This window comes from Dermacentor silvarum, chromosome 1 (assembly GCF_013339745.2).
Source record: "Dermacentor silvarum isolate Dsil-2018 chromosome 1, BIME_Dsil_1.4, whole genome shotgun sequence".
NCBI lineage: Eukaryota > Metazoa > Arthropoda > Arachnida > Ixodida > Ixodidae > Dermacentor > Dermacentor silvarum.
In genome coordinates, this window is record NC_051154.1 from 225,376,289 (window position 1) to 225,397,463 (window position 21,175).

General features: G+C 46.4%; 1 protein-coding gene across 5 annotated transcripts in view; it reads right to left on the reverse strand.

Moving 5' to 3' along the window:
* The window catches only part of LOC119436847 (uncharacterized), a 245,026-nt gene that overhangs the window by 97,393 nt on the left and 126,458 nt on the right, over positions 1–21,175 (reverse strand). The gene's annotated exons all lie outside the window — the stretch shown is intronic.

The following is a 21,175-nucleotide window of genomic DNA, read 5'->3' on the forward strand; positions in this document are numbered from 1 at the left end:
GACGCTGCGTGGCGTGGGGCAGGGCAACATAGCATCACGGAGCTGCATTTATATTTGTTATTTATTTATTACTAAATTATTGGTTGTACTCGTAAGAAAAGGGAACCGTCTCAATGGCTGCAGCAAATATACTATAAGCTTTCAAAGACGCAGGCGACGTTGCCAGCGTTTTGCGCGCCGTGACATGGCAGTTGCTAATGATAAATTAAGACACAAAAGAAGACCAGAAAAAGAAAAAAAGTAGAAGTGGAAAAGGGGAAGTAGAATCAATTGAAGAACACGCTGTATTGAGAAGCAAGTCCTTAAGCTATAGAACTGTGAGTTTATAGAAAGAGGTGCCAGGCCAATCGTGATAAATGACATATCAATAGCAGACTCGAACGGCCAGTGACAAAAAGCTCTTAAGAACGAAAAGATTAGGACAGGAGTAAAAAATAATAATAGCCTACAGCTTAATAAGAACACAATACATTACAAATATTTTGAAGAGAAAGCAAGCATGATTAATTTTTTTGTTAGGCTTCCTTTTGGCAATTCTCTCCAATTATTTCTTTGGGCAACTGGTTAAAATAAAAAAAGGAGCGTAATATTCTCGATACCTTTTACCGTAGTTCGTAAATATGCGCGGTAACTTATAAAGGTATGTTTTTCTTGGCGCATTAAGTTTGCTCTGTGTTGTTTTGTGGTGATTCGAGAAAAAAAAATTGCGAAGGAGTATTGCTTCTGCAAACAGACCGGAAAACGACTCGACACCTGCCGCATTACTTCTGGCGTTATTGTCTGAGCAATTATAAGCAGCACCGTGCCGTATGCGCGCACATTCTTTTTAATAGCCCATCCACTCGATCAACTTTCGTTTGTGCGCAGGAACCGCAAACTGAAACACCACATCGGAGCACAGACCGGCCCAGAGACATTAAAACTAATTTACGCAACTGAAGAGGGGTATTAAAATTAAGTGCATACAACTGCGCTGCTACCATTCGTAAACGTTTCATTACGTAGTCAATGCGAATATCTCACAACGTACGGTCGTCAAACTGAAGTCTAAGGTACTTATTAGAAGGGGATAATGGCAGAGAAACGCAAGAGTACCCTAAACACTGAGAACCATATAATTGAATGTACAGGTCGAGGTTAACACTCCTGTGAGGATTTCTAAAACATATCATGCTAGTTTTCTTTTTCTTTGTTTAAATATATATTTTTTTGCATTTAACCAATCAACCGCACGATCTGCGTCTTCTTGAAGTAATTTTACGGCCTCCGAATACGGTTCGTCTGATATTAGCAGCGCAGTGTCGTCAGCATATTGAAATATTGCAGCATTTAGTTGTACGGTGACAATGTAATTGGCATAAATGTTAAATAAAAGAGGTCCCATGAACCGAACCATTGAAGTACACCTTATCGAACTGACGTAAAATCACTATACGGATGTATTTTTATAGAGACTATACGTGCAAACGGTTCGAAAAATAATGGGAAAACAATTTCGAATAAGGATCGACCTCGCAAACCAATACTTTCCAATTTGTGCAACATTTATCGACGGCGTGTCGCAACAGGCCGAGGCGCCAACGTCTCCTTAATATCCTCGTAAACAGACTTTCGGGGCGGGATTTTCCCTTCTCTGAGGTGCGAGCCGAAGGGCGAGTGCGGGTGTTGCACAATGTGTTACGAGAACGGGAAAATAGAATTTCGAGGTCTTTCTTATCTCCAATTTCTCAATGCATGCTGCCGTGGACGTGACTGGAATATGCGGTTCTCCACCGCAAGAATTAAGAGAAAAAAAGAAAAAAAGAAGAAAAAGAAGAAAAGAGACGAAAACGCAGGCGGAGGGAGCGCGGTGTGCATATAACACGGGCCTCTGTACAACCGAGATTTCGACGACTGCCGCGCTGCTTTACCGTTTCATACACACGGAAATGCAGCAACGGAGTCCAGGAGTCGGGGTATATGAGGGAGAAGAAAGACACTCTGCATTGTATGCCCCGAAGATACACTAGTGTGACAAGTATGCGCGGTTGTGAAAACTGCACACACAACATTTTTTCCCGTAGAACCGAATATATATATATATATATATATATATATATATATATATATATATATTGTAACGTGGCAAAGAGGAGATAGAAGAGGAGGAGAACGAAGAACTGCAGCAGCCACGGCTACATTTCGGTGGCGACATCGGGGCGACCTCTCATCCATCCTAGTCTTCACCTGTGAATAAACATCGATCATCCGTAACAGTTTTTGGTGTAGGTGCGGGGTACCCCCGACCACCACGCAACACGGCCAATACGGTTCTCCAACCTCCTGATCTGCGTCGAAGCCGCCGAATCGCTGGATCGCCCGCATTACTTCCGGTGTCTCAGATGTCCCACACCGAAGCCAACACTCGCACGGAACCAGCGGCATCTTCGACCGAAACGATGGCCAGTCCGTGGCAGCGCCATCATCTGGTAGAGCCTCGCACATTCGGAGGGAAGCCCGGTGAGGACGTCGAAGAATGGCTTAACCACTACGAACGGGTGAGCAAGCACTATCGTTGGGGCAGCGTAACGCGACTCTCCAACGTATAGTCTTCTTTCTGATGGACACGGCGCTCGTGTGGTTCGATAATCACGAGGAAACTCTGACAACGTGGGATCGTTTCACGTCCGAAATCAAGAAGCGTTTCGGTGATTCAATCGCAAAGAAGAAGCAGGCCGAGCAAACGCTCCTTCAAAGAGCTCAAGTTCCGGGTCGAGACGTGCACGACCTACATCGAAAACGTGCTCAAGCTATGCAGGACGGCCAATCCTCGTATGTCAGAGGAGGACAAAGTTGGCCATTTGTTGAAGGGAATCGCGGAGGACGTTTACAGCTTCCTCATTGGTAAAGAGAACCTTGGCTCAGTCACCGACGTAATACGTCATTGCCGTGCCTTTGAGGCGCTCAAACTGCGCCGCATAATCCCGAAGTTTGGCCGGCTAGCAAACGTCACAACTGTTGCAAGCATTGAAGACGACATCCCATCAGTCGATCTCGCGACGACCATTCGACAGATTGTTAGAGAGGAGCTACGTCGTTGCACGGAATTGAACAATGAGGTCCGTGATAGTCAACATCCGTACAATCCTCCACCAGCTCCCCTTTCCATCGCTGCAACGACTGTCGAGGAGCTAGTACCGCTCGAGAAGGCCAATGAGAATGCAACAGAACCACCACCGGGAAACCGGCATTTCGGTGGCGACATCGTGGCGACCTCTCATCCATCCTAGTCTTCACCTGTTAATAAACATCAATCATACGTAACAATATATATATATATATATATATATATATATATATATATATATATATATATATATATTGTACGGAATAGAAAGACGCACCTAGACTCGTGCGCTCGGACTGCGGGCGCGGACAGAGAGAAGAAGAGGCAGAAGAAAAACAGGTATTCTGGCGGACGGCTGGCTGTTTGTCTGCGTCTCTCACTACAATGGCGCAATATATATTAGAAGTAACCTGATGATATCAAGCATGAAATTACAGTTTCATTCGTAAAAGAGCGACAGTCGCACGCGCATGAGGCTCTAAGGGCATCACTTGCGCTCCATAGAATACGTCACTGTTAATACGGTTTTCAATTGGAAACGCCTGCCTCCCACGGTGTCAACGTGGCGCTAGCCGGCTGGTCGAACTCGACAAATGACCCGTTACGATCCATACAGGTTCGTCCCATTCACCCATGTCGTGATAGGGCTGTGCAAATTTTCGCTAGGACCTAACGGCATTTCGCATAGCGAGTGCAAACATCTACGATACAGCGAAGCTGAGCACGGAAGTTTCACAACGGTTCTCGTGCGGCGGCGGCGACGTATATGGAGGCTTGGTCGATACCGAAAAGCCGCACGCGTATAACACGTTGTACAGAGAGGAGTCGACGCAGTATAGAGCCGGTGCAGCACGCAGGAACATGTGTCGGATACAGCAGGGAATATGTGCGTAATAGCTCTGATATATAGTGAAGCGTTTCAAAAGACTCTGGTATAGCGAAATGTTGCACAGGATATAGTGAAGCGTTTGCAAAGTGTCGTGTAAATAGATACCGGCCAGTGGCAAACCAGACCCCCGGTATATATAGTGGTTCCGAAGATTGTGAGAAATCCCTTGTATAATACGCGTGGTACCTTTGCAGGTATGCCCCGACGATACAGTGACAAGCAACCTGCATGTTTGCGTGGTTGCGAAAACTGCATATTTTCTTTTTCGTATACAGGCGGCCGAAGCAGCTGTGTGAGCGGAAACAAAGCAAATGAACAGGGCGCACGCGCGGCATATGATATAACAAATATGGCCACGTCAACATGCAACCATGTTGCAACACGCATATTATGTGCTATATCGCGGTAGGAATGACTGTGCCTCATCTTAATGACGCTGTCTCCAATGTGTACATATATTACGACTTCTCCGGGTGTCAGACCGTGTTACAACGATCACACCAATCTTCATTAGTAACGACACCTACTATATATATACTCTTCCTCCGTTTAGGCGTCTTGGGATCCGTTGAAATGATGGTTGGTTAAACTAATAACTTTATTCGGCAGACTGAACATTTAAGATGCATGCAGACTTTTTTTTTTTTTTTTGCAGTGTCGTTCGCAAGATGTTATCGATGCAAGAAGTTATCGTTCTCTCAAATCGCCAAGAAAGCTCTCAAGGTGGTTTTGTTCAAATGCTGTCGAAACGCCCATAAATAGGTCTTCATTCTACCACCAGCGCATAAAACAAGAGTTTCCGGGTACAAGGGGCACAGTGGCTCCCATATCTAATATGCGGTGCTAAAGATAACATACCGGTTCTTGAGCGTAAGACGTCAATTTCACTGGGTATACATCTTGTTATCATGTGTCGCCCGCGCTGTCACGCTCTCTGGGGGTTTATCGACGGGCCGACGGGCATGATTTGCTGAAGGACTTTAGATTTTTTTTTCAATTCCTCACAAATTATTCTTTCAGTTAGCGTGACCTGTGCTATAAGGGAAGAAAAGAAAAGATCACCGGGAGATTTTAAGATTACACGTTAAGGATATTTTAAGCGCCCGTATAATGACACGCGCGAATGCGGAATCAGCGGATATTTGCGATCACCGGACTGCGTCGAGCCAGCCTATTACATGGTAATAAACCGCGCTGCGATTCTGGGGCCGAAATTACGAAGCGTTTCGCTCGTGAGTGCTCTTTGCCAATGGCCTTCACTAATAATATGCCCAGCATCAGAATTGTCTTCAAGTTTCTCTATAGCGAACAATTCCAGCGTAAAAGCGTCTTGTGAAAACGGGCCCTGATCATTACAGGCATATGCATTGCGTGTTCAAATTTAAACGAAACAATTCTTTTTGTCAACGTGGTAAATTCAGGAGAATCGGCCTTTAACTAAGCGAGAAGCCATGCAGGGGTATGAGGAAACAGCGCCGCAATAAAGCATCGTTCGCTAAGCATAGCAGACCGGGATATTCATTTCGGTATAGTAATACATCAACAAGAAGTACTTTACACATGTACTGCTCTACTATTAGAAAGATCGTATTCGTGCAATTCACACCGATTTCCTCTCGTGTGCAGCCACCAGTTTCTTCGCTGTTATAGGCTTATACGTATATGGCCGTAGGCGTCTTTTTATCACAGCTAAAAGCCGATCCACCAAAGCCTCACCTGAGCTCAAATATGCATAGCGTATAGTACGTATATGAGTGCGAAGAAGCCCGATGTTATCGATACGGGTCCAGCTTACCTTGCTTTTTCACGGAGGCTTGTCTTCCTGGCCTATTTTGCTGATCGATACTGACATACTCGCATGCGAAGGCATTCATGCTAATTTATATCTTCGTGATCGGGACGTTTGCACGAGAGGCGGTGTCGCTATTGCGCTCCCATCCGATGCCATTGCTCTCAAGGAATCTGCAGAATCAGCCTACAGGGTCCACACGCGTGCAACCATTGTTAACCGTGACATTGCACTTTGGACTCGATACCATTCTGCAACCGCATCTTGTATAGATTTCGTTCAGACATTTAGGATAATAATAAGCGGATTATTTCCGCTTATTATTGTACATACTCCCCATATCTCACTACAGACTAATTGCAGCGAGCTAATTTCATACTACTTCCTAGATCTTCAAGCTGTCGCACTGAACCCTACACGATGTTTAAGCACACTGTGCACATGTGTCAGAATTAATTTTACCTGCACATGTATAGTCACCATTTATGGAACCAAATTCACGTAGCTTTTCATTCTCAAGGACTGATTGTCATCGATCGCTTATGCATTCGCTAACATTGCACTCGCTATCTCGATTGGCCGGTGTCCGAACATCGTTACAAACCACTGTTGCCTTTATACGAACTATGTGAGTAAGCTCTGGGACCGAATTCACGAAGCTTATCGGGCCAAATTCACAGTGATTTTCGTCTGTAAGTGTTTTTTCCCATTGGCCGTTCGCCCTCGCTAATGATATGTCAAGCATTTAGGATTGGCTGACATTTGCTCTTACGAACAATTCCATATTGCGGAACAGCTTTTTGTGAATTCAGGCCCTCGTTGAATAATGGCCCCTTATAAGCCCTCCTTTACAAAACTTCTCGGGCCGCATTCGCAAATCCTTTCATTCGTAACAGCCATTTGCTATTGGCCGACTGCTTTCGTTTATATAGTATTCAAAAAAAAGTTTTTACGCTAGAATTCTTCGTAAGAGAATTCGTAAGCACTGGCAACTCATTTTGCAGCACTGGCTGCGTGCTCCATACTGAACCCATTTTTCTCACATTCTCGTGCTTAGTCTCGATGGAGGAAGTTCATTCCACTCGTGGCAAGCTTGCAAGGAGACAGAAATATTGAGAACGAAAGCGTCGAGAAAATTCTGAAGGTTCTGCTAGAATCAATGAACGTGTTTGTCGGTGGTCACTCCAGACTCCGGCAACTAAATGCGTCGCGTGCCGTACTGGCCGTACTCACCGTACAGGAGCCACTTATATCAGCTCTTTACTGTATAAAGCCCCCTTCGTGGCGCCTGTGCTGCTCATGAGGGAGAAGCCCTCACACTATAGCCACTTCTTTACGCCTTTTTCTGAAGTTTCACTTGGATTAGTCACCCCATGCCAAGATCTGGAACCCCGTGGCTTCTTGGAGGACATTTCTGAATGATATTTTTGGACTTTCTTTATGATCAACAGAATGCTGAATTTGCCGTCACTGTTGTGCATTCCTTTTGGATGTCATCAACATCCCTCTTTCCACATTTACGTCCCCATCCCTTCTCTCCCGTGTGCAAACTTGCACAGTATAGAGTGCGTTATAGTTCAGGACGACCTCTCTCTACCTTCCGTCAAATAAATTATTTCTCTTTCATTCTACTCGAGAATAGAGTTAAATAGCGCACTAGCAGTTACGTCAGCGTGAAAAGAAGTTGACAGCACTTCCTTATAGTTTTTAGAAGTGACTGGCCCTGACAGTCCTATACCCGGCTTCAGTGAGCTCCTACAAAAGGAGCTTTGAATGCGGCGGCACGGCGCGTACCGATATAGACACTCGAAGCGAGTGATGAAACTATATATCTGCTGATCACACAGCTTGAAAAAGGGCGCATTATTCGGAACGTGCGCAACATGTTTGCTAACGGTATACTGTGTACGTTCTCGGTACATCAACAGTAACGAAAATAAATTACAAAAATACGACGGAATATTTATAGAGAAATAGTTACAAAACGTCCTCGCTACACATCAGGGACCGATCGGCACGGAGAGGGCTTTATTCGGTGTGAATTTCGATGTTGCTGAAGCGTACTTAGCATGAACGGCGCATGAGCAATCATTGGCTGCCTATACTACCAATGACCGCGGTGCACACTCTCCCCGTATATAAGAACGATTTTGCGGGCCCAGGCCTTAATATAGCTTTGTTTAGCTGATTGCTTTCGCGTGCTTATCTCTAAGTTTGTTTTGCGGTCATAGCACAGGTGAGTCCGAGGATGCGACAGTGTGACATGGTGACAGGAGCTTGAGTGCGGATCATCTTGGACGCGGACGTCGCGGCGTAGACGCGATCGACGGCGAGCGTCGAGTGGTGTCGCCGCCCGTGGGCTTCGCCTGCGCGGTGCCGAAGCGTCATGGCCGCCTTTCCATCATCCGCGTTAGATCAACGGCAGTTGTTCCACAAATGTATTTTGTTTGTGTGTGTGTGCGTCACCACCGCAAATTAATCATTTACGTCAAGGTAATTGCACTCATTCTCGTAAGTGTGTTTGTCGCTTGTCCACTTGGGCCCTGCCGGCGCCGAGATGAGAGCTTTGCAATTGAAGGACGACTCGAACTACTTACCGGTTGTTTGTAATAGTGGGCATATGTTTTCCCTGAGGTAAAAAAGTAAAAAGTAAAAAACACGCTTCGCCTCTATAAAGTGGATACCATAGTTGGACGTGACAGATCGGTTTTCGAAATTTCTACCTTCCGATTCATTCATCCATGCTCGTGTTGGTGTCCTTTCTGCCCACGTCTCGGAACGGACCGTTGAGAAACGGTGTCTTCATATCGACTCCAGCGCCGACCTGGTGCATACTGGTTGCACTCCGACCAGTAGCTTTTCTTTCTCTTCCTTTTCTACCGCAAGCATCGCCGATGAAAACACTTGGCACATTTGCAAGCCTCTCAAGGAAAGACTACATGGCCGTATACCGTTGCCTGTCATCGTCGCTTACTTCGCTAACTTCCATGGCCGTTATCGAGACTCATATGTATAAAGAGCAACCGTACCAGCTGAACCATGTCAGTGAACACCAGGGAGTAGCGAACTTCGGCTGCAACCGTCGCAAATTTCTCGATACATACAGAGCGCAGCTCTTCTCGGACTTTGCCGCGCCCGCACGCTTTAGGAACATCGAGAGGGTCGTCGAGCTCCGTCTATCAATAGAACGAGCGAAATGGTAGCAGGAGACAAGTTGGCGACGTCATGTCTGAGTGAAAGTTCGCTGTGAACTTTAAAGAAGTTCGTAAACTCTATACAGGTTCGTAAGAAGGGGGACTGGACGTTCGCACGGTAGGCGAACATGTCATTTAGCGAAGGCGCATGGTTGACCAAATGCCAAGTATAGTTGTTATCGCGAGTGAGAAGCTTCTCGAATTAGGCCCCCTTTCTCTGAAAACAGACCCAAAGGGTCAGGAATAGCACGGTTAGAGGAATTACTCGCCTCTCTGGCCCTCGCATTGATCAGGAATGAGAACAAAAGTGAATGTTTTCTGAGTAAGTTAGAAAGCGACTATAGTACGCTCCTCTCCTTAAGCGTCGTCCGCCTATACTTGCAGCGCGGCGTTGTAAGCCAGCTGCTCTTCACAGAGACGCATGGCAAGTGCTGCAACTTTCTTCGCGGCGGTCCCATTCGCCAGATGAGTGCGCCTCGCGGGGCCGTGTGGGAAAGACGGTTCGCAGGACAGAGTGCGACGCTGCCGCCGCCGCCGTCACCGCATCCTGGTGCATTGCACTCGTCGGGAAGTCCCGCAGCTCCGCGCTGCCGACGCTGCCGAGGAGCGCGCGGTCGATCGAAATGCGATTCTTGGATATCTCCCAGAAACGGGCGTCCGCGTCCAAACTCGCTGCGCAACTGCGGTCCAAATGACAGTTTTTCCGCGCCGCTAATAACCACGTTCCCAGCGCTGGCGCGCCTGCGGACCAGTCGTTCCCCGCACTTCTCGAGACGTAGGTTGTAACCGCGCACGAAAAAAAGAAAAAAAATGTTTTATGGGCTCCGACCACGCCATTGTCTTTACCGACAGACTGTGCTGTGGGTTTAAGCAAAGAGAACGTGTTGTCTCGGCACTGCAACCACCTCGAGTCAAGCACGCACGACACCGCCTTTCTACGAATTTTCCTTTCTTCTTTTTTTCTTCCTTTCTTTTTTTTTGTGTGTTCTCTTCTCTCTCATGCGGCGCCGTGCGTGAAACCGCTGGGCGCCGCCTTCGTGTGTCCGTGGACAGTCCGATCGACGTAGCCTTACAGCGTTTCGCCTCCAAGAACGAGTATTCTTGCTGAAGTACGCTGAAAGATTCCCCCGATTCGGCACACATCGGTCCAGAAGTGACTGAATGCTGCACGCCTTTCGGGTTCTCCAGACGTGGGCGGCGGAGCTTCGAAGGATAACGAACGAACGGTCACGCAGAAGGTGTGATGCGTGCGAATCTGCCGACGAGCATGCAGTATAGTTGCTACTTGCTTGCCCGAATAATGAAACCTCCCTGCCGCTGTTGGAGTATCCTGTATATGGGGGCCGAAGTTACCCATACCGCGCGACGGTCTGCTTCATCCCAATAGGACGTAATTGCACCTACACCAGCACGCGACGTAAAAACACGCTTTAAATGAATTCCGTCGTCTATTTTTCTCGGTAATCTGAGCATACAAAATTGTTGAATAGAGTAATAACTACTCAGATTCTAAAAGTACTGAAAGTTGGGCGAGTTGGTAGCTATTCATCTTGAAACTGCAGCGCACACACAAGAAACGAGGACACAAAGCAAAGGTAACACACAGCGCTTGTGTGTTATACCTTTGCCTTGTGTCCGCGTTTATTGTGTGTGCGCTGCAGTTTCGAGATACACAGATTCGTCTCTCTCCTCAAATGTGGACATTCCTGCAGTTTCTTTCAAAGTGAGAAACAGGGACAGCGGTAGCTATAGCGCAACGCTATCGCACAGTGAGACTTACGATGTCTCCTATGAATAGCGCTAACGAGACAAGGACGGACATAAGAACGGACAACACACGGCGCCCTTATGTCCGGCCTTGTCTTTTTAGAGCTATTAGGATCCCAGTGTGACAAACCAGCTAGCCCGAATTACCGACTTGCAATGTTTCGCGAAGTTTTAGTAAACATTCACGGCGTCGCGAATTTCACCGATCTCGCCGGGTGTCCTCCAACTTTTTAGCGTGATGTTAGCGACCTCGTGATGCTCGCTTTAGTCTCTCGCGCACAGCTGCGCTCCTATTATGCAGACAACATGGGGCCGAATTCACAAAGATTTTCGGTCGTAAGTGCTCTGTGCTCTTTCTACTGGTCAGCCGCCTTCGCTTATGATATGTCCAGCATCATGATTGGCTGTAATTTTCAGTTATTAACAATTCTAGCGCGAGAGCTTTTTTGTTAATACAGGCCCTGTTTTCTGCAACTGTGAAGAACTAACATTTGTGCTGATGCTCCTTTGTTTTCCTTTGTTTTACTTCCGCCTTAAGCGGTTCTGTTCAAGAATCTATACAAATAGTATCTTGGTTGCAAAAACGGTTAATTTCGTGCGGAACTACCGCCAACTTTGCAGGTACAAAATACCTAGTACTTGTCGTGAGAGTCACGTCGCCGACAGTCGAGTACTGTTGTAGATATGGCGCTCAAGCCGGTGGACTCCGGGGCCGAATCCGAAAAGCTTCGGCGCCCGCATTCATAAAAAGTTCCTACACTAAAATTGTTCGTAAGAGAAAATTGCAGCCAATCTTGACGCTGGGCCTGTTATTAGCGAAGTTTACCAGCCAATGGCAAAGAACACTTACGAAATACAAGCTTTGTAAATTCGGCTCCTGTTTTGTAAGAAGATATCGTCATTGGTCGGCCGCATCCGCTAAAAAAATCTGTCCGCTATGGTGATTGGTCAGCGCTTGTGCTTTGCGAATACGGGACCCAGATTACCACTTCTGTTTTATCCGCTGAAGGTGCGAATGAGGACGACGCGCAACGCGGAAGCGCTATACTTAGTCGAAAATTATCCGTTCTCACAGTTGGCGCACAGTATATGCACGACTGCAGCTGCGTTTACAAGCCACTTGACAGTCGACCGGCAGTATAAAAGGGGAAAGCAGAGACGTTCGTTCATTTATTATTCCATTTGTTAAATCAATGACAAGAAAGCCGTCCGTTTACTCACGTTTCGCAGCATTACAATGGAGTGAATGGTAGCTTTCCGCACACCACGAATGACTTCTATACCCGACGGGTTGCGAACCTCGTCTTTTTTTTTTTTTTTTTTTTTCTGTGGTTAAAGACAGCGTTGACACTCACAGGTCGCCGAATACGCGCGCGCTGTCTTCGTCGAATCCTGGGCTGCAGGACTTCCCCTTCGCTGACTAGTTTTGGAATTTTATTGGAATTGCTCGAGAAATGGTGAATGTGTCACTCAGTGTGCCAATGTTTTCACTCGTTATCTTTCTTGTTCTTCTTTCCAGCGGCCGAAGCGTCGTCGTGAGAGCCCCTTCCCTGTTCCGTATCGCTCCCGCAAGATCAGTTTTAGGAAAATCTATACTTTAACGTATATGGTGGCGCGACCTAATATATATATACGCATTCACGAGGGCAATTAAGTGAGGAAAATACACTCGCGCTGGCTCCACACCTGCGCTCCCACTTGTGCTAGCGAAAACGTGGCAATGCTTCAGGCACATCCAGTGGTGACACCGTGGTTTCGATCCCCGAATGTGAAATGCACGGTATTTCAGTACGTTACGTGCGTAGAATTTCGAAGGAAACCGCGGGGTGGCGTGAGAAGAGGTAGCGAAACGATATTGAGCAAGATATCGAGGCTGAGGAAGGAACGGTCGCAGGAGGTTATGTGGTGGCATGACGAGGTAGATGAATTACGCTCGTCAAAGGCAGCCATTGCAGATGATGTTGACGATGAAGATGAAGACGGCGATGATCTTCAACTAAGGCAAATATTCTCTGCCGAGGACATGCCAAGAATCTGATGACAGGAGGAAACATAAAACAGACAAGTGATGCATCAGAAGAAAAAAATAATGGGAGAGATGTCCGTAGAGGAAGAATAATGAGTAATTGAGCTCACTCACTAAGCTGCTGTATTTTTTAGGTTGTCTAAATAAAACGAAATTTGAGTATATGGACGGTATTTACAGCCGACCGAGGAAATTTCTATGGCTAACTTTAGCGCTACCGCGCTTTCTTTGATTGTAACCTCGACGAAGAAGTGCGCTATGGTGAACGAAACGGACCATGCATGTAATTACCAAGGAAGCCGGAAGATGTTTCCGGAACGGCAAACAGGCGATGAGTTAGTTTTGAGCCAACGTATGTGCATTCTCCTTTATATAGCATACAATGCAGAGCGCGATGAAACTTCATCGATGCCACACGTTTACAACACACTCTGGAGGTGCCAGGGCGATGGATCTTTGCTTTTTCTCTTACTTTTTTTTTTCTGTTTGTTTCTAACTCACGTCGAATAGTGAGCCAGGTGCTCCGCAGCTATAGTTTCCTCATTCTAAATGCCTGCGAACAAAAGATGTCAGATATCGAGAAAGTTAGGTTATCGTCGACGAAAACTTGTCAGTTACGTTCACTAAGTTAAGCCACTGCAGAACGCGAGACTGAAGTGACGGGTGTTCTGTGGGCGCTGTGTATTTACTTTGAAGAAGACAGGACATTTTCTACAAAAAATTTCAAGAACTGATAGTCCGGAATGTACTTGTGGCCACGCGGATGAGGATGTGCAGCATCTTCTATTAGAATGTCCGCGACACGATACACACAGACAACGTTTAATTAGCACGTTATTTAGAGACATTAGACCGCAGGCCCTTCAGCCTCAGGAAGATATTAGGTCCTTGGCCAACATATTCGTGGCAAGGACGAGCGTTAATGGCCCTCCAAAGATTTATAGAAGCGAGCAATATTCTCGGAAACTATTGAAAAGAGTGTTTATCTGTGATGAACTCACTCTATGGTCAATTCGACACCTGGGTTCATGTAGTTTCCTTTGAATCGAATCCATGCTTTCTTATGTGCCGTGATTTTAGTATAATTACGTGACCGGACTTTGCGTTTACTTTAGTGCAGCTATGTGACTGAACTTTGTGTGCCCTTTTTCTGAGTGGACTTTCAGTTTTAGTGTGACATTAGTCTACTTATGTGACTGGATTTTGTGTTTAACTTAATGCGCCTTTGTGACTGAACTTTGTGTTGCTGTGTTTCTGAGTTGACTTTCAGTATTAGTCTGGTATTAGTGCACTTATGTGACTGGACTTTGTGTTATTGTGATTTGGAGTTGACATTTAATTTTAATGCGTGTAGGTTCATTCTTTTTTTTCTTTCATACCTCTATGTGAAAAGGAGTAGCCGGCGCCAATTAAAGGCGCCAACATCTCCTAAAAACCATATAATAATAATAAAAAAAGAAGAAGACAGGACTAACGCTAGGACACTCAGAGATGGGCGCTCTTGCACTATAAGACGAATGACAGCAAAGCTTATAGTGGGGAATATGTGAGATGAGACGCCCACAAGGCACTTACCACGCTCTCAGATCCACTCGGTGACGCAGTGAAATTCCGGCCTTAATTATATGCTTTGCGCTTGGAGTCACTTGGAAGCGTACACCGACTGTCCGCGTTTCCTCGGAATAGCTCTCTATATATGCAGCGGCACTGTCCATGCGTAGTGGGACGAAATTCAGCAAAATTATCTTCAATCTGCGGGTGAAAGCTTAGGAAACAAGGACTATACATACACTAACCACAAACGGACGAATCTCTGCACGGCGCAGATATTCGCTAATTTCAGAAATCTTACCCTCTACAACATCAACAATGTGGCCTATTTTTTCTTCAGCACAAATATATCCTGTCTAAACGATGAGCAAAGCGATCTCGAGCCAGTACAATTACTGATGCATTTCATGTTGCTTTTCCGCCGGCAAGCTCTATCTCGATGCCTGTCTACTGGCTGTAAATATGTACACGTCTGAGTCGTTGCCAACGAGCTGAATTCAGGGCGACAGCTGCGTTTATTGCACATGCCAACTGAAATCCAAAACAAAGCCCCGCAATCAGCTGCTTACGCACTGGCTACGCGACTGCGTGACAGGCGCTGCAGGTATACGGTGCGGACACACCTGCCAAGGTGCCACCTTACAGCTGTTTCATGCAGCGCCACAAGTACCCTCTTAGTGCACTGGGTGCCCGAATAGGCGGAACGACTGATATACCATACACAGCCGTATGTATAGAGCTGATGCGTGGCTACCGACAAGACGTAATTTATGCGTCATGTATCAATAGGCTTGAGCGTGACATGCATCAAACATATCTAGCTGGTCAAGCTCTCGTACGCACGCGACATCGACAATGTACAGGAGTGCGTCGTGCAGCCACCAGAGGATACAAAGAGAGAGAGAGAGAGAGAGAGAGGAAGTGCTAAGCCACAGCCTCGTTTCCTCTACGAAGTCTTGTCCTCGTTATCCTTGACTGACCGACATGATCTACAGAGAGAACCTGAGCAACTTAATTCGCAAAGCTGGCCAAGCACCCCTTGATCTTCGTTAGGATACTCGGACTGTTATCTCGGAGCGAATTCTAGAAAAAAAAAAAGCTTTCGTGGTAATTGACAAACCGTATTTTACTTGGCGCGCTACTAGTATGTAAAGTCTTTACATATGGTTCTAGCATCACATAAAAAAAAAAAAAGCTGTGTTATAAGTTTTGTTATCGTAACTGTGACATTGATATAACATACAGTATATTAAATCTACTTCAGTTCAATTGAAGTATTCATAGCTTACCTATATAATGTTCTAGGCACCGAACAATTCTTTGACTCAGTGGCCTTTACGACTGTGTGATGCGTCTTATTCCGTGAATAATTTGTCGTAATGATACCATCAACGGCACGTTGACGAGGAAACTGAAAGCTCCGCAACCATAAAAAAGAAAGAACCTGCGGGTTAAATAAAGTAGCGAAATGCCGTTCTCACGGAACTGGCACTTTTTCTTTTATTCAGTCAAACCCGGCCCGACGGTCTAAGAAAGAAGCGCTAGATGGGAGCTGGAACTATTTATGCGTAACGATCACTGGCTGCTTGTGTCCTGTGTACGTGTCATTTTGAAAATTTCTTGACCCAAGGTTTAGCGATAGGGGGCGGCTGGCAAGTGGGCGCGATCCAATGAGAAAAAGGTGCAACCTTCTCGTACGTTATGAGCGCAGAACATGGATAACAACATCAGCAGCCCCCCTTCCCTGCCCCAAGCCCCCTCGCAGTCGGTGAAAAAATTGTAAAAAATATTTGCCGTAAAAACTCTCGAAGAATATTGACAAAGTAACCGAATAATATACTGTTTTGTACCATGCTGCGCTTGTCTCTGCGTTATTATCATTATTGTTTTTCTTTTATTGCCGAGTTGATGCGTCGTCATCTTGTGCGGCTGTTGCACGGCTAATCTATTCGCCCTTTCCCTTACCCCTAGTGTAGGGTAGCAAACCGGACGCTCGTCTGGTTGACCTCCCTGCCTTTCCTCTCTTTGCTCTCTGTATTCTGGAGGACCGTGGTTAAGGGACCCTGCGCTTTCTTTAACTATTATTATTGAGCGACAACTTGTGTTAAGACGCGGCTGTTTTCGCGCGTACCCACGCTTCTACTGCGAGCGCTGAGACACCCCAGCGAGCCATCGAGGCGAGAAACCCAGCAACCGACCGACCTACACGCCAAACCCTGGGGAAGGTGTACAGCCAAAGAAAACTTTGCTTTAATGAGGCGCTCTGGCATGCGTGCGCCACTGCTCCGACGCTCATATAAACAAAGACTGTCGCGTCGCGTCCATAGTTGAACACAGTGACGAGGGTATACACACAAGCCCCATATATCCGGAGATGCACAGTTATTTGTCAAATGGACTCGCGGGCATGGCAGCGCGCGGTTCGGCGCTGGTCCGCGAGGTTTCCCCGGCCTGGTATAGTTGGGCTGGGTGCTGCAATGGACGCGGCGCCGCACAGAGCCCCCGGCTCTCGCCGGACGCTCTGCACGTACACGGTTCGGTGTGGGGGGGAATCCCCACGCACTCGCATTGCAGACGCCCATCCCGTGCCCTACCCCGGGGCGACCGGCCCTTACCTTGTGATGCGCGCTGGGCACGATCTGCGGACTCATGTGTACACAAGAACGAACCGGCAGATGCGCGTTTCTCCGGCGCTCGAAAGGAGCACGCAATGTCCCGACTCGCGACGATGTTTGGAGACGCCAACTGTGTTGACCCGTTTCTTTTCCCGGCACCGGAGGCCGTCGCATGTAGAGTCGACGTGTTCGGCGAGGTTGACCGCATAACGCGACTCCCGGCCAGCTGCCAGAGTTCGGCAAGAGTCCTTGGGCGTCGCAGCTCGTTGGCAGCTGCACCGCTATTCGCGTGTACGCGTTGCTAAACAGCTAATGTTTCGCCATAAGAGCCGGCATCCTCAATTTGCCTGCTGTCCGAAGCAGTGCACTGCTGCATCACGCGGCAGCTAAGCGCGGAACACTGTTCGGAGCAGTAATTGGATTAGTCGCGGCGTGGTGCAGCTGGGTGGGCTGCCAACTCGTGCGCAAGCCAGACGATATGTACTCGATGACGGACGGGCCTGACTGATTCGTCCAGACACTGGTTCACGACTGGTTCATTCGCAAACGAGTCTAAACGCTGATTTCACACGGACACTCCCGAGCACACTCGAGTTTGAACTCAGTGCAGATCGAGCGCTGCTACAGGTCATTTTCAAGCACGCTTGAGTGCGGACATCCTGTGCACGCCTCGCGTTTTGATCGTGCTCGAAACGTTTGATGTGGATCGTGTTGACTGTCAATCATAAGTGTCCATGTGACAGACGCATATCGTTCCAGTGAAAGCAAACAATGGCTTAACATAGGCTGGCGAGGGTGTTAAAGGTACCGACAATCGATATTTAACGGACCGTTATTTCGTAGCGAAATGAAAAGCGTATGGTTTGAAGTATCAGGCCACGTATACAAAAAAAAAAAAATGTTCTTACGCAAACAATAATGACGTCGGAGATATGATTTGTGAAGGCGGCCGGCCAATATCAAATAGCACTTGCGAATGAAACACTTTGTGAATTCGGCCCCTGTATACCCTCAGCTGCTGACGTTAGGATATTTTGTGAACTCAATTTTTTGAACTGCGAGCTCTTTCAGTTAATGAGCAGTGTGTACAAATGAAGCCAACAGCAGCAGCAGCTCATAGCGATGGTAAAATAACTGAGTATGTGTTTCAAACATGTATTTTCAACCGTGGAACATAAGCAAATTTTAATTAAATGATGCGGCTGCGACATTATCATGCCTTCGCAGCACAACGCACCCTCGGATTCCTAATATCTTTACACGGCGCAGACACTGCGATTGAGGCATGCACAACAGCGCGACATTCCACTCGCTTGCGTGAAAGCAGCGACTTTTCAATGAAAAGTTGTGGTAAATGACAAAAAAAAAAAAAAAAAATTGAAGCACCAATTCAACAATGGTATCGCATAACGTTCCTTTATGTACATTACGAAATGCGAATCTAATAAAAACAGAAAAACATTTTTATATTAAGCATACACATATTTATTTACAGTTCAACCGCGACCGAGTATCGTCTCATGTCAACTTACGCAACCCTCTTGTGCCCAATGAAAAGCAAGGGCCGCATTCTCAAAAAAGCTCTTACGCTAGAATATTTCCTAAGAGCAAATGTCAGCCAATCTTGATAATGGACATATGATTAGCGAAGAGAGCAGGCCAATCGCAAAGAACACGAATATAAACGAAAAGCTTTGGTAATTATACGCCCCATAAGTTCTATAGTCTAAAAGTCAGGGTTGTATCGATCGCCCTATTAAACATGACTTTACCGCCGGCACCACGACCTCGAGAGGTATTTCGGACGAGTCGGAAATTGCCGGAGTCTCAGCATTGCGCGCAGATAAGGCCGGTGCGTTGTTCGTGCCGTTAGCTGTCGGCCGCTGGGAGCACGACGAGCTTCCGGAAAAACGCTGAATGGCTCGATCAACTATTTGCCGAAGAGCTGCTGAAAACAAACCAGTACAACACGGCGTACGTGGAGCGGACGTTTTGCCTTTCATGATAGCATATATAACGTATACGCTGTCTGGTTATAAGAGCATCCATGGGTGCAAGCCAATCCTGATGTTGAACATATTATTCTCGATGAAGCCGGTTACTATGACACACAGCTCTTACGAACGTAAAGCTCGTAAATTTGGTCCCTGTTTCTTTTTTTTTCTTCCTCAAAGTCACGTATAACGTGTCATAAGTGGGGCTACAGCGAAGCCGCCCCCGTGACTAACATCTGTGGGTTTATGGTGCGCACCACAGATCCCTGCTGGACTTCATCGAACACAATAAATTGCATACATGTACAGGGTCGACCACATCTAAGGTGAACACCTCATTAGTATTCAAGCCGGTAAAACTACAGCGTTTATTCTATACTTCACGAGTGAAATGTTCGTTAGACGATGTGTAATCATGGTGTCGATAAACACAATAATCATTTTTCGAATTATGTACTGAACATCAGCTTCTATGATGTCTAGAATACTAATGAGGTGTTCACCTTAGCTGTGGTCGACCCTGTACATATAGCATGCAGGCTTCCCGCGATTTATGCCGTAGGGAAAAGGGGGCCTGGGTCCGTATTTACGCTAGAAATGGCCGTAAGAGAAAATTCCAGTTAATCCTGATATTATTACCGAAACAGAAGCTACCACGTCATTCTATGTATATAGCAGTGGAGCGCTTAATCATCGTCTCCTTTTCTTCTGTCAAAAATGAGCCTTATTTCTTAAATGGGGAGTGAATGTTCTCTGAGAAGGAGAAAAAAAAAAATGGCATGCCGATTGCCCGCCATGACCTGCCAATACTTGTAACGAAACAAGTTCATGTATGCGGTCGGCAAAACACACGCATGAAACCCACTTCGTCGTTCGGAAACCTCAATATCATGGGCTTCGAGAGTTCGAACAGCTTGTAAAGCAGTACGGCAAACTGATATCGACAAACGTCGACTGATAAACTCATAAAATGTGAATAAAAACAACGGATATCATCAATGCCGAGCACGCACCGATGAACACCGTTGTTTAAAGACACGCACAATAGAGTAAAGAAACTAAAGTAAAAACACTATCGTAAAATACGCCATAGTAATCTCTGAAAGGTTGCCCGACTTATTTTAGTGTCATGGTGCGTCGTACGTCGTACTTGTATAAGACAGGAATTTGTTGAAAGAAAATAAGAAGAAAAAAAGAAAAGCCCTCATAGATTGAGTAACTTGAATATAGAAACTCGATCGCCCTTCATGCCAATTTATATACGCGTCTTAGTCACGTCTGTAATTTATCTGTTAAGTGCCATTTTTCGTTTTCGCAAAGAACAGCAGAATGAATAACCAGCGTCAGGCGAATGCATGATGCCCACACCTGCATTCAAGAACTTTCAGGGAAATTTACCGCTACTTATTCATTTACATAATACCTATATCGCACGTAGAGAATAATCGCAGAGCTGGTTACTAAGCGGCAGAAATATCACTTATTAAAAAAACAAGAACCTTAATGAGAAAAGTCTCGAAATGTAAAAAAAAGAAACAAGTTGAAAACGTTGAGAAAACGACAGAAAGAAAAGATAAAAGAAACGTTGACACTGAATAGCGCTAATACAGCCTCATATATCGATTGTTATGTTGCAGAAACCAAAGGCAATGTTTCAAATAAGTTCCTTAAAACTTTTGTTTCAGTCGCAGATTGCACGAAAAGGAAATGCTGAGGGCTGCAATTTTCACGTAGACATTTTCATTAACCTATCCAGAGTGATCGTAGCGCATGAAGAGATAGATTGGCGCAGCCGAGTTATTATTCAAGTGTCAGCCTTCCTGCGAAGTGTACCCGATAAACTGCATGGCATGCAGGACGCACGTTCGTTCTCATATGTGAGCAGGCGGGCGGACGCGCTATAATATTGCATCCAGGTTAGTCATATCACAGAGTGCAGGCCGTTTCCAGCCGGGTTCATGGCGGGTCAGACGCGCAGCTGTCACTCTGCGATCGGCGTAGACGTGTTTTTGACCCTCTGCGCGGCTTTGTGAATGTGTAACGGCGGTGCAAGCGTTCCTTCGCGCGTCATAATGAAAGCGACCACAACAGAATGAAGGGGGGGGGGGGGGGGGGCTGAAACGGTGCGTGTCTTCATCAGCCGATTTTCGCGCGTTTCTTTCCATGGCGTACGCGTACAGGCGATACATTTATCGTTATCGTGCACATAACGAACGGCACCACTTCATTCTGTTTGCGGCCGTG